Here is a 14,665-nt window from a genome sequence, read left to right on the forward strand (position 1 = left end):
TCCCTCCTCCCTGCTCTGGCGAAGGTAGTTGAGAAGCATGTTCAACTCACACTTACCACCTTTATCGAGAAGAATAACATTCTGCATGATTCTCAATCTGGTTTCCGTGCGAACTACAGCACGGAGACGGCCCTCGTGGAGGTGACCGACGCCATCAGGGAGACGCTCGATCTTGGGGGTAAGGCTATGTTAGTCCTGTTGGACTTGTCGGCGGCCTTTGACACCGTCCCTCATGCTGGTCTCCTTTTAAGACTCAGGGAGATCGGCCTGCGGGGGACGGTGTTGGATTGGTTCCACTCTTTCCTATCGGACCACCGGCAGATGATCTGGGCTCCCCCGTTCTCCGCCGAAATGCAAGCGCTAGAGGTTGGGGTTCCTCAAGGGTCCATTCTGAGCCCCACCATATTTAATATCTATATGGCCCCTCTGGCGCTTGTAGCGGAGGCTTATGGGGCCCGGGTCATCTCATACGCTGATGACACCCAGCTTTTGTTCACCTGCCGCAAAGGTGAGGCTTTTGACGGCGACAGGATTAAGGGATGTTTGAGCGCAGTCTTTGCGTGGTTTCAGAGACACAGCCTGAAGTGCAACTCGGATAAGTCTGAGTTGCTTTTCTTCGGCTGTGCTCCTGACCCGGGCTGGAAGTCCTGGTGGCCCCAGGATATGTTTCCCCCTGAGAAATCATCTTCCCAAGTAAAAAATCTGGGAGTGATGTTGGACGATGCTCTCTCTTTTAGCCCCCATATCATGGGGTTATCCGGGAAATGTTTTGGCATCCTCAAGATGCTGAGGAAGTTTCTTCCTCTGCTGTCCCTACAATACCGGAAGACAGTAGTCCAGGCGTTAGTGGGATCTAGGTTAGATTACGCTAATGCGCTCTTTGCAGGTCTGCCCAAGTATCTTTTGGCCAGACTGCAAATTGTCCAAAACTCGGCGGCCAGAGCTATTTTCGGCCTGCCAAGGAGAGCCAGCGCTCAACTGCTTCTGAATAGGTTGCATTGGCTGCCTATTTCTAAGAGAATCAGATTTAAAATTCTTACGCTGGCCTTCAAAGCCCTTCACTCCATCGGTCCCAATTATATTAGGAAGCGGATTGCTTTCTATGTGCCGCGGAGGGTGTTACGATCTGCCGATTTGGCTAAATTGGAGGTGCCCCCGGCTAAGCGCGTTCGGATGGGAGAACGATCCTTTCAATTTGCGGCAGCCCGATGCTGGAACGAGCTCCCTCTCCCTCTACGCAAAGCTACGAACCTCCTGGCTTTCAGGAAAGAGCTGAAGACTCTGCTCTTTTCTGTGTAATTTTGTGACAACAGTGCTGCTACCCTTTGTGTTTGTAGATCTCAGGCCTCTTTGCCAAAGCGCCGGGACGCCCCTTTGGGCAGCCGTGCGCTCTAAAAGTACGGCCTTAACATAACATAACATAACATAACATACCGAGTGGACCCACAATGACAGCACAGTTTGAAGAAGGAGCCCCGCAGCCATAAGCTGGGTCGAACGCGGGCGGCGAGGAAACAGCAGTCTGCGAGGGCGTAAGCGCTGAAGACCCAGTTGCCGAGCAACCAGCAGACGCGCTAGGAAGCAGCACGCAGCAAGCAGTCCAGAGCGCCGGAGACGAGGAAGTGAGCGAGGGGGGAACGGAGAACGCTGATACAGGTAACAAGGCGCTTGAGCGGCTTGAGAAAATTGAAAAGCTGAATAATGTGCAAATGTTGGACGCACTGCTCAATGTGGAAGCAGGGCTAAATAAAAGAGCATGGCAGCACCCCGGCCCAAGCTGGGGGAGCACCCAGAGTATTGAAGGGCGGCAAGAACTCGAGTATGACCGGTGCAATGTTAAGAGTGACAGAGAAAACAGAGATACTAGGGGAGGTTCCCCTGAATTTTTCTCAGTTAACGAGGGGTCTGATACAACGGGCATTAGTGAACCGGAAAATGATGAGGAGGGGAGCTACACCGACCATACCTCTGGTTCAGATATAAGTAAAGACTCCAGGGATTTAGCGACTCAAAAAAGAAGGAGAGCTGGAATGAGAAGAGATGGTCGAGGGTCTAGAAGCAGCATGAATAAAAAATTATCGTGGGACTATTCTGCCACATCAGAGACTTACCAGGAAAATGGGCAGAGAGATGGAGAGGGAGATAATGCTGGGAGATCAAAACCTCAAAATATAACCCTGGAAATGTTGTTTGGAACATTGAAGCAGATGCAGTCCGAGGCCAGGGCGGAAAGTCGAAGAGCGAAAAGAGACACAAAAAAGTTACAAGCTACACTGAGAAAGGTGAATAGAAAGTACGAAGAGGTTGAGGAAAGAGTAACTCAAGTTGAAGTAAGAACTAGCAGAGTGGAAGATGAGGTAACAGACTGGCAGACTTTCAAAATGGACCAAGAAAAAGTAGTGGAAGACTTACAATGGAAGTTAGAAGACTTTGAAAACCGCCAAAGGCGGAACAATGTAAGACTTTTGGGACTTGAGGAAGGGCGGGAGGGACAGGATCCGAGAGGATACGTGGTTAAACTATTAAAAGAAGCCTTTCCAGAATCAAAATGGGACTGGGATCTAGAAGTCCAAAGAGCTCACAGATACCTTCTGACTGCAAGAAAAAACAGTGGGGCTCAAGAGAACGCATTACCAAGAGCAATGTTAGTCTTCCTAGGGAACTTTATGGTGAGGCAAGAAATAACTGATAAGGCTAGACCAGATTCTAGAAAGACAGCTGATGGAAATACATTCTTTGCCAGACCAGATTTCTGCCACGTTACCGTGGAAAGAAGATGGAAGTTAAGGCAGATGATAGTACCCTTTCAGAAGCAAGGTGCAGAAGCCTATTTGCTGTTTCCAGCAAGACTAAAAATTATCAGGAAGGGGTTCACTAGGATGTTTCTGTCGGAGATAAAAGCGGGGGAATATCTGGCAGAAATTACAGAGCTAGATAAAGGAAAAGAGAGCAGAGGAAAAACCCCATCAAAAAGTCCACCAAAAACCCCGTAAGCGGAAATACTGAAGAAGTGCATACAAGGAATGCTAACAGGATAGAATAGGATAGGAGAGAGTAGCGACACTGCAGACTACAGGGGCTACATATAGGTCAGGATTGACCTATTTGTCCGTAGCAGGGGGGGTGGGATTCAAAAGGGAGGAAGGCAGGGGTGGGTAAGGGGGGTGGAGGGGGAGAGGGGGGGGGGGAAAGGACCTACACTTAGGAGGTCGTTGTAAGCACAGTACACATAAGGGCACAAAGGAAGACATGAGAGGCAAGATACAAAGTGATATAGTAAAAAATATAGAAGGAAAGGAAATAATGAACCTTATAGAGTATAGCTGGCATAGGTACATACAAAGAGTAGGAAAATGCATAATTCAGAATGACTTGTAGGATAGCCTCAATAAATATCTGCGGGCTAAATGACCTAAACAAAAGGCTTAAAGCGGCTGCCCTACTAAAATCACTACATCTTGATCTAGTGTGCCTCCAGGAAACGCACATTGAAGGCACTAAGGCTTACTTGTTGGACCAGTTGGGCTTCAATGTGCTAGCAAAAACTAACCAAAGCACAAAGACAAGAGGTGTGGCGATTTTAGGTAGGAGACACGACACGTTGGTTAGGAGGAAGAAGGAGGATCAATGGGGCAGGTGGGTTATAACAGAGCTAAGGTTTAAGGGGGAAATTATTACGGTTGTTTCAGTCTACGGCTCCACAGGAGATGACCCGGACATATTCCAATTTTTAGACATTGAATTGGCGAATTGGCCGGAGCCTATTATACTCTGCGGCGATTTAAACCTCCATGACCTAAACAGTAGTTTTGTAGACCCTGGGAGAAATTACACAGGGAGAAAGAAGAGGACTCATAGGGCCTTAGCAGATTTGGTAACGCATAACTCTCTAGAAGATCCATGGTTAAAATCTCATCCAAACCTAGACGGAAGCACCTTTTTCTCAGCCCCCCACCAGATATTGGTTAGGTTGGATTACTGTTTAATAACAAGAGGACTGATGGATAGAGCAAGAATAGATAGGGAACCCAGGATCATTTCAGACCATAGCCCACTAGTTTTAACAGTAACAATGGGGCTAAGGAGAGATAAAGAGCTAAGACAATGGACATTTGACAGAACGCTGCTCCAGGATCAGAGGTACAGGGAAAGAATGACTATTTGGATTAAGGAATACTGGGAGATAAACAGGGGTACATCAACACCAGGGGTAGTCTGGGATGCTTTTAAAGCTAGAATAAGGGGGGAAACCCTGAGTTATGTAATCAAGGACCAAAAAATGGAAAAGGTAAAAGCCGAACAAGCTAACAGACTAATTAGGGAAGCAGAGGCAGCACTTACTTCAGCCATACAAATACACTCTCCAATTGATCAAATCTTATTGAAAATAGTAGCTCTCAAAGCCGAAGCTTTGGATGGGATGGCGAAAAAGACAGTAGAGAGGTATTTAGTAAACAAAGAAAAAGTTTATGAACTCAGTGAAAGAATTGGCCATACATTGGCTATGCGTGCTAGGCAAAGGGTGGGGATGGGTGATATCAAGGAGATCAAAAATTCTTAGGGAGGTAGGGTAAAGGAAGCCGAACAGATTAGAGAAGTATTTAAACAGTTCTACACAGAGTTGTACGCAGAGGATGGTTTGGAGAAAGAGGAGGATATATGGAGATACTTAAGTGAGATAGAACCACCAGGGCTAGCAGAGGAGGATAGGAATGGGTTGGAAGAGATAATTCACCTGGATGAACTGGTCGAGGCTTTGAAGGATCTACCATCTGGGAAGACAGCCGGTCCGGACCAGATCCCCGTAGAATTCTATAAAGTTTTTCAACCTTCACTTTTAATTGAAATGTTTAATATTATGCTGCTAGCACAAAAAGGCGAGTGCGCCCCAGAATCATGGGGCGGTGCAGATATCATTGTAATACCCAAGAAGGGTAAACCTACAGATCTCCCGGGATCCTACCGTCCCATCACTCTAATGAACGCGGACGTCAAGGTGTTTTCTAAAATCTTGGCTAAAAGGCTATCTAGTGTAGTGGAATCATTGGTAACTCCCTCCCAGCACGGGTTCATCCCGGGTAAAGGAACAACCCAACACACTAGACAGCTAATTATGGCGTTTGATGCAGCAAACACTCTAGGAGACTCTATGGCAGCATTGTTCCTCGATGCCGAGAAAGCATTCGATAGGGTCTCCTGGAGGTATCTATGGGCAGTCTTGAGGTGGAATGGCATAGGGGCGGGATTTATTAAGGCCCTGCAGACTTTATATATAAATCCGATGGCCAAGATAAGGGTTAATAGAGGGCAATCAACCGCTGTTAGTATCCATAGAGGAACAAGGCAGGGGTGTCCTTCTTCTCCCTTGCTCTTTGCTCTATATCTCGATCCTTATATACGCAAGTTGGAAAGTAACGACCAGATCCCACCGCTAGTCTTAAATGGATGCAGGTTCAAAACGCTAGCATATGCAGACGATGTGGCTATTCTGACCTCAAAACCTATAGATGCGATTAGGGTAACTGAAGAAGAAGCAGAGCGGTTTGGGCAATTTTCAGGATATAGCCTGAATAAGGCTAAAACGCAGATAGTCAAAAACCAGTGGGTAGCATGTAATGATGACAGAGTGGTGGGAGCAGCAACCTATCTAGGGGTATAAATTACAGCAGAGATAGATAAGATTGTTAAAAACAATATGGCACCCTTAATAGATCAAGTCAAAAAGGACTTAGAAAAGATGAATAATCTTCACTTATCATTAGTAGGCTGCACAAATATCATTAAGATGATGATTCTGCCTAAATTCTTATACTTTTTTAGGGCTATACCCCTTTTGTTTGAAGCCACTGGTTTAATGGTCTTGAGGCAATATGTAACAGATTTATCTGGGCGCATGGTAAGACCCGGAGAGCCTATAGATTCATGACACTTCCTAGGGAAAAAGGGGGATGGGGTGCTCCAGATTTTCGTTTGTATTACATGGCAACTGTTTTACAATATATACAGGGATTAATTGGGGGAAATAATGAAGATGAAAGAGTGTATAACATGTCTACTGAGGTTTATACTGTTGTGCTAGGGGCAAATATTCAAAACTGTTTTTTAAAATGTACAGATTTTAGCTACTTCAAGAGAACCCGGTTCAAAACGGTTATGGCGGCTGTAACGGTGTGGAATGCATTCTTTAAAAAAGTTAAATTGGGGAGGTATAATAGATATGTGTCTTTAATTGATAATAGATCACTCCCAGTGGAAATATTTGCTGATCAGACGATGGCAGAGTGGGCATCAAGGGGGATCACGCAAATAGGAGATTTGTTCTCTCAGGAGGGTTTTAAACAATTCTCCGATCTGCGAGCTACATATGGCATACACAACAGAGGGTTTTTCAAATACTTGCAAATTAGGAGTTTTCTTAAAAACAAAGTGGGAGGCCCCGCAGGCTTTAACCAAATAGAAATAATGGAGAAAATCAAGCTGATGGGGGACTGTACAATTAGGTCTTTATATGCAAATTTGTTAGATGGAAAGGCGGACGACCGAGAGAAATTTAGCACAAAATGGGCAGATAAACTGGGAGTTGAAAACAAATTGTTTTATGAATCATTGAACTTAGGATCCACAATTCTGAGCGCAGCCCCTTTGCAGTCTCAGCACTATAAAACACTATATTTTCTTTATTTTACTCCGGCAAGGATAGCAAAATGGGGTGGGAACACAGGAATTAACTGCCCTCGATGCGATGCGTTGGAGGCGGATAGCATACTTATTTTTGCAACATGTCCCCAGTTACAATTATTGATCAAAGAGATGGAGGGGTTTCTAGCAAGATCTCTGGGTATATTGATTTCTCTTACACCGTCTTGGATTATGTTAGGAGTGGCGGATGGGGAGCAGGATCAATATGCAGAATTGTTGTTTGTTGCAATGGCTGTTTATAGATTGACAATAGCCAGGGCTTGGCTAGATAAAAATCCCCCAAAATTCCAAACTTGGTTGGCAAATATGTTATATGCATACAATATAGAGAAAAATATTTATGTTCGGAAAGGAAGGAGAGGAAGATCCTTGGGAAGAAGGATCTGGGAGCCCTTAAGTAAATGGAAGAAAAAGCAAAGTAATGATGTATAGAAGGATGTGCTATGTTCCTTTTTTTTTTTTTTTTTCTTTTCCTTTTTGCATATACAAAGGGTTATAACAATCTCGATGAACTTATTATTTGTATGCCGTATTATACGTGTTTCAAAAGATCGTACTCATGTAACAAAAATTAACGGAAAATAGTATAAAATATTGTAATAGTAATTGTAATTGTTAAATTGTATTATATGTAAGTTAAACTGTGCTTAACATGGTGAAAATAAATTAAAAAAAAAAAAAAAAAAGGAAAAACGCTTCTGTGTGTTAAAGAAATATATATTTTCTTTATTTTGACGATGCCGGTCTCCCTTTTCTCCATCCTGAAGGACACACTGCTTTACATTCACAGGGCTCACTTCACATCACTTCGCACTTTAAGTACCCATCTAACCGCAGTTATGCAGATGCAGCGATTACATTTCTGAAGACCTCCCTTGGGCCAAGCAGCTTTGTACCACTGCTGCTCCCTGGGTCTCAGAACACTGACATTTTTTTTGAAAGGCCCCTTACTTGTGAACAGGAGCAGGGCCCTGGGCAGCTGCCCACACTTTTCGCCAGATCTGGAGCGAGCATGTAGCCTGACAGCCAGAGCTACCGACTTTTGGAACTGGGGAAAAGGGTTCAAGTCTCACATTTTGCGTTTCTGAGAAAATCAGTTAATCTCTCCGTGCCTAAAACAATGAATGTGTCCTTGTGTGATGTAACTAGTGCTCATGTAAAGCGCTCCAATACCTTCGGGTCAAGTTCGCACTATATAAAACTGCAAAAAAAGAAAAAGAGAACTGTAAACAAGTATCCCTTCAAGCCCTGGTCGCGCACCGTAGGGGGATATCAGTCTCAGGCTGAGTCCTAAGAACGGGGGCAGCTCAAAAAGCTGTCAGTCATAAATAGACTGTGAAAGGACTTAGATCACTGCTTAATCTCATCATCTGGTGCACTACTACACCCTTCGTTCTTCCCCCTAACATGCGGACAGGGTCAGGACTACTGCCATCGCAACCCGTGTCTAAAATCACCTCTGCTGGCTGCCGAACTTCAAATGAAACCTTGCAGACTCCAAAATTAGCCCGTAACCACGTGAGGATTACAATAGCCAATCGCCTCTTCGGAATTCAGTGTAGCCACTAGATTGGCTGAAATACGCTCAATGGTCCAATCCTAGGTCACCTTAAATATAAGTAAAGTCTACCACTCCCAGGCGACTCACGGAAAATGTACGGCTGTGGGATTGGTTTCAAGCGACCCGGAAGTGGTAAAATGAAGACCAAATGACTTTCGTAAAAGATCAACAACGGACGAGAGACATTTGGCAGGTTTCACGAACGGCCGGTGATAAGGAGCAGACAGTTGAGCACCTTCAGGTGTGCAGATTCCAATTTTGAAGTCGTAACTGTACCGTGTCGTATGTTTATTTTTTTTTATAGTGGTGCAGGTGCGGATATCTGCCCAAGGCGTAGAGGAATTAAAAATATGTTATGACTCCCTTAACTAATTGTAGGTGTGCATTCATGAACTGTGATCAGCCTTGAATTTTAAAAACGTTTAAAGCTGTTCGTGTCTTTATCGCAGCTATAATCTGTTTGCTTTTTTTTTTTTTACCAAAATGAGTACGTTTAACTTTAAAAGTCACGAATGGATTTTAGAACATTCTTAAAGATTTTATTGATGCTATAAACTGATTACTTTTGTGTAAAGTAGGTAAGGTTGATTTTTTTTTATTGATTTAATAACCACTAAGTAAGTGATTGTAATAACGCGAACAAGAAATTTGCACCTTTTCTCAACAACTATAATACATCCGCGCCTCCAAAATTCTTTTACTTTGTATGAGTGGAAATAATATACACAGCATTTCCGCGAATATTAACTATTTTGCATGCGATAGCGATATGTCACATGGAAAGATAGTCTCTATATAGTAAAGTAGCAAACACCTATTTTCCCATATCCTAATTCCTTTCGAATAATGTGAAAAACCCTGACAAATAAGCATAGTAAACTATTATTCTTGCACCACCGATGTTGTAAAACATTCGCAATCCTTCATTTACCGGTCTTAATGCATTTCTCCATACACCTGTTTCTGCTCCTTGGTCAAATGATTGTCCAGTCTAAATCAGTTTTGTATTCGTAACGACAAATTATTTAAGCGCTCAGTTACTGTAGCAGGATGTCCTGGCTCTAAAATAAAACTAAAGAAGAACTTATCTTATCAAAGATGATCCATTCTTGGGAGAATCTAAGGTGCTGGGAATTACACGGTTTTAACTTTCGAACTATCAGATGGTTGGTGACATTATTATGCAAACCGGGAAAGTAAAGAATTTCGTTGTTTGGCTGTAAAACGGGCATAATAATGTGCGCTACTGCGGCCTCGTTCAACGTGAACTTGTAGGAGGCATGGGAAGTTTGTGGTGGCCATAGTCTAGTGGACACTGCAAACAAAAGGAGAGTTAAACTTTCTCAATAAAGGAGCAGAAGGAAGAGGCACATAAAGCCAAGGGATGTGTACGGAATTACACAACTTTGCCAAGTGGGAACTGTTCCTTTATCGGTCGAATCAAAAGGATGAACACGTTGCCTAGAGTTTGTGATAGAACGAAAGTGATTATGTCTGTAGATGTTATTTTGGACACTATATTCTAAGGCATTACATTCTTTAGTATCACAATGTATGTTTGTAAACCGTGCTTTAAATGGAAATATAGAAGTACAGGCACTCACTAAATTGAGTACCTGTTTGCTTCGAGCAGCGCGTGTACTCTTCCATTAACTGTATTGCAACAGTGCTGAAAAGTGCTGGTGCTCTCCCTCAAAAATAAAAGAAATTCAGGGACTCCGTACCAGACAGTACCTGCCCATTTAAAGCTCTGTTTGTTTGTAAATGCTTTTTAAACGTTATCCAGTTGTTTCAATCATATTAATATTTTACCCTTGTCACATGAATGTCCCTCATGAATGTAATGTACTCTGGAAAATATATTAATTCAATTAGTATTTGTGCGGTGCTGCACTGTCACCCCTGAGGGTATCTGGGTGCTGAGGGTGCAGAGTCTCTGTCGAAAAGACAGGTCTTGAGTTTCTTTCTGAAGTCTGCCAAGGAGGGTGCAGTTTGGAGGTGGAGGGGCAGTCGTTCCGGGACTTGGTGGCGATTTAGGAGAAGCATGCGGGGTTTGAGGGCACATGAGGTGGAGCGCAGGTGTCTTGCTGGCAGGTGGCAAGCCAGTTGATTGTTGATGTAGGGCAGTCCTCTATCATGTAGGGATTTGTATGCTTGCATGAGGATCTGGAACTGGCATCTCTTCTGGATGGAAATCCAGTGGATGTTTCTGAGGTAGGAGGGTGATGCAAGTCTGTTTTGGGGAGGTCAAGGATGAGTCTGGCTATGGTGTTCTGTATGGTCTGGAGTTTTCTGACGTCATGGGTGGAGATTCCAACGTAGAGGGTGTTGCCATAATTGAGGCGGCAGGTGTTGAGGGCCTGCGTGACAGTCTTTCTGGTATTGAGTGGGATCCATCTGAAAATTCTGTGGAGCATGCAAAGGGTGTGGAAGCAGGAGGAGGAGACTGCGTTGACTTATTGTCTTAATAGTCAGTTGGCTGTCGAGGATGATGCCCAGATTGCATGCATGGACTGTGGTTGTGAGTGTTGGTCTTAGTTCTGCTGGCCACCATCTGTGCTCCAAAACAGGTGTTGTTCCCCAAGATTAGTAGTTCTGTTTTTTGTTTTTTTTAACAACTCTTTTTATTGAAGGATCAACATACAATCGCAGCACTCCTAGCCCTGAGGCACTGCAATCAAGTCAGTTCGTCATCAATCACAATCCATAGACATATAGACCTAGCCCCAAACCCCTGCACCACCCCCCATCCTCCCCTCCCCCAAGCCCCCCCGCCCCACACAGTGTCTCCTTGTCTCCGTACCCTGTCAAAAGCAAGAAATACAATAATAACATGTTGAAAACTCTGTGTGCCATAACGCCCCTCGGCAACATCACCCTGGCCCCTCATTATCTCTAAGTATCGCCGGTGGTTCCAGCTAGATCCCCCGATAGTCCGCCCACCGTTTCCATATTTTGTAGTGCTTCTTGGGGCATCCTCTGGCTTCATATACGGGCCGCTCCAACCCCATGCAAAAGTCAAGGCCCTGCTTTCATACTGACACTCTGGGAGCCGTGGGTCCTTCAAGGCTTTAGCTATGTCCCTCTTCGCAACTGTAAGGCCCAACAACAGCAAATGTCTCTTATAAACATTGCCCCCCACTCCATCTAGGACATGAAGAAGCCCCAATCGGGGGTGCGTGGAAGTTCCCAGCACCTCCGACAGACAGTCCCAAACACCAGTCCACCATTGCTTCAATCTGTCACAGCTCCACACCGTGTGTAGGAACGAGCCAACCGCTTGACCACATCTCAGGCATTCAGGGGATGCAATCAACCCTGCCTTCCACAGTCCCTCTCTGGTGTAATAGGCCCTATGCAGGTATTTAAATTGGATAAATCGTAGGCGTACCGCAATAGCTGCTCCCCTCGGGCCTCAAGAGCTTCCCGCCAATCTTCTTTCTCCCTGTCCCCAACCTCCCCGGTCCAAACCTCCCGCAGATGTTGCAATGATGACGAACAGTGGGTAACTAGGGTCTGATAGATACGTGAGATCTTTTTGTCTTCTAGCTCTCCCATGAACACCTTGGCTTCCAACCGGCTAAATTCGGGCAGAGAGTCTAGGCCCTCCAACACGGGCGTAATAGCATGACGAAACTGCAGGTACCTAAAGAACTGTGTCCGGGGCATGCAGTATTCCTGACTAAGTTCCTGAAAAGATTTAAGGGTCGTGCCCCGTATCTCGTGTCTCAGGTTTGAGATTCCAATAGAATCCCACTCCCGGAAGCCCTGCAGGGACGCCAATGCCGGGAATTGGCCATTTCGCCAAAGCGGGGTCTCCTCAGTATGTTTACCCCACCACCCCATGTGGTGCAGTGCCTGTCGCCAAATCCGGAAGACCACCTGTGTAACACATGGCAGTCCCTTTCGCAATTGCGCCGAGTATAGGATAGTATGAAGCGAGTGAGGTTCCATCCAGTACCGCTCAAGGGCGTATGCCGGGTCCCCTCTGTCTCCGTACCACCACTCATTCAGGATAAGGAGGTGAGACGCCTGGTAGTATGATAAGATATCTGATGTTGCCAACCCTCCGCAGTACGAGGAGAGAAAGAAGGTACGGAGGGCCATGCGCACCGCACCTCCCGCCCACAAAAACTGGCCCAGCGATGAGTTCACCTGCTGGAACCAGCGCATTGAGATAGGGAACGGGTGATTCTGTAGTTGGTACAGAAGTCTCGGGAGGGCGACCATCTTGAAAATCGCCGACCGACCATAAATATTAAGCGGTATTCGGGCCCAGGATTTCATCTCAGACTGAACTCAGTCCCACACCGGCACCACATTACGTTCCCAGGAGATGTCCGGCGAGACCGTCAGAAACACCCCCAGGTATTTAAGGCCTCCAACTGCTATTTGCAGGGGCGATGCCCACTGACCCAATTCTAGTCGATCTCCCAGCGTCCATATAGTGGATTTCCGCGGGTTTAAGAACAATCCTGACACCTCCCCAAAGATCCTCATAATCTCCAGGGCTCTAGGTCCCGATTTTATTCACATCCGTGAGGAATAACAGGACATCGTCCGCATACAGGGCGATTCTATCAGACGGTCCGACTCCCACTCCAATCCTCGTATTTGAGCATCCATCCTGACCCAAGCCGCTAGCGGCTCTATGGCAAGTGCAAAGAGGTATGGCGAGAGGGGGCAGCCCTGCCTAGTGCCCCGCCCGAGTGGGAAGGCCACTGACGTGGCACCCGCTACCCTCACCGAGGCCGTCAGGCCCGTATATAGGAGCTTCACATATGATAGAAAATGCGGGCCAAGGTTAAGCCGTGAGAGTAGAGCAAAGAGGTAGGTCCAGCTAAGGGAATCAAAAGTGCTGTCAATATCCGCTAAGAGCAACGCTGCCGGGATCTTGGCGCTGCCAATCGCTGCTACAGCCACATGTGCGCGCCTAATGTTGTGCCGTGTTGCCCTATGGGGCATGAACCCCGCCTGGTCTGGGTGTATCAGTTCAGTTATATATGGGAGGAGTCGATTCGCAAGGGCCTTGGCTAGTATCTTGGCTTCGATATTCAACAGAGATATCGGACGATATGACTCATGCTTGTCAGGCGGTCTACCCGGCTTGCAGAATATCACAATTTCTGCGGGTCTCCAATCCATGGGTAGAAGCCCGCTCTCTCTTGCCGCCTCCAGGGCTTTCCCGTAGTGTGGTCCCAATTGGAGATGGTATTTCTTAAAGAACTCGCTCGGGAACCAGTTGGGTCCCGGGGCCTTGCCTGTGTTCAGTTCCCCTAGAGCCGTACCAAGTTCCTCGGCCGACAGCGGCAATTCAAGTCGGTCCCTCACATCTTCAGACAGTGCCCGCGGTGGGAGGTCGGCAAGGAATTTGTCAATATCATGTAAGGAGAGACAGTCTCGCGGGGCATATTGAGCCGCATAATATCTGGCGAAGCCGTCGGCCAGCGACCTCGGGGCTGACATCTGCGCCCCAGTGTCATCCGTGAGGCTCGGCAGCACCTGCGGGTGAAATGTGTTCAGGCATAGTCTGTGCAGCATTGTGCTCGATTTATCTCCCCATTGATAGATCCTGCTCCTCGTCGCCAGCCATACCTGGCGCGCCTCATCAAGTAGTAGCGAAGCATAGGACTGTTGAGCGAGAAGCAACTGTTGCACTCCTCCACTATCGCTAGGCGCGCCGCATCGGGACTCAAGATCCTCAACTTTCGCTGCAGCCTGAGTCAATCCCTCCCTTCGTTTCTTGCGGGCCGCAGAACACCAGGCGATGTCCACACCACGCAGTGTGGGCTTGAGAGCCTCCCAAACTATCTGGGCATCCGCCACCGAGCCCAAGTTCTCGTCCTAATAATGGGCAATGGCCTCCCCCATATGCTCCTGGTTTTGGTGTTGCTGGGGTTCTTGGTAAGGAAGAGGATAAGTTAGTGTCGTCAGCGTAAGGGATTATGCTGATTCCGTGGGTTCCGACATCTGTGAGGAGGGCCGGGTAGTTTTGAACAGGGTGGGGCTGAGGGATGATTTTTGGGGTAGACTGCAAATGATGGCCTTGGGTGTGGAGGTGAAGAGGGGCATTTGGATGCTCTGAGTGCGTCCTGTTAGAAAAGATGCAATCCACTTGAGAGTGCTTTGCTGTATGCCGATGTTCATGAGGGTGTGGCATGTTTAAAATGAACTACTATATGTATTTTTTTTTTTTTTTTTTGAAGTTCAAATCTGCTTTATTGCATAGAAAACTAACCAGTACACAGCGTCTCGTGCCTACAACCCGGAGGCTGGCAGAGTACCAAAGAAATACAACACAGCCTGTTTACCGGCATCCCGGAGGCCCGGCGGCATAATATAAGAGCAGGTGATAGCAGCAGCATAGCCAGCATCGCTAGTTACTTGAGGATATCGTGCAGCAGA

General features: G+C 46.3%; 1 protein-coding gene across 3 annotated transcripts in view; it reads left to right on the forward strand.

Annotated features, from left to right (window-relative positions):
- SLC25A51 (solute carrier family 25 member 51) overlaps nucleotides 1–14,665 on the forward strand; it is a 308,137-nt gene that overhangs the window by 209,045 nt on the left and 84,427 nt on the right. The window contains exon 1 of one of the 3 annotated variants that reach the window (XM_078676306.1): nucleotides 8,355–8,501. The exons of 1 other annotated variant lie outside the window; for it this stretch is intronic. The gene's annotated coding sequence lies outside the window, so the exon portion shown is untranslated. Of the gene's footprint in view, nucleotides 1–8,354; nucleotides 8,502–14,505; nucleotides 14,610–14,665 lie in introns of those variants that run through there. One more of the 3 variants, XM_078676308.1, reaches the window with a different exon arrangement.

The sequence above is a fragment of the Lissotriton helveticus genome, chromosome 2_1 (assembly GCF_964261635.1).
Source record: "Lissotriton helveticus chromosome 2_1, aLisHel1.1, whole genome shotgun sequence".
NCBI classification, from domain to species: Eukaryota; Metazoa; Chordata; class Amphibia; order Caudata; family Salamandridae; genus Lissotriton; species Lissotriton helveticus.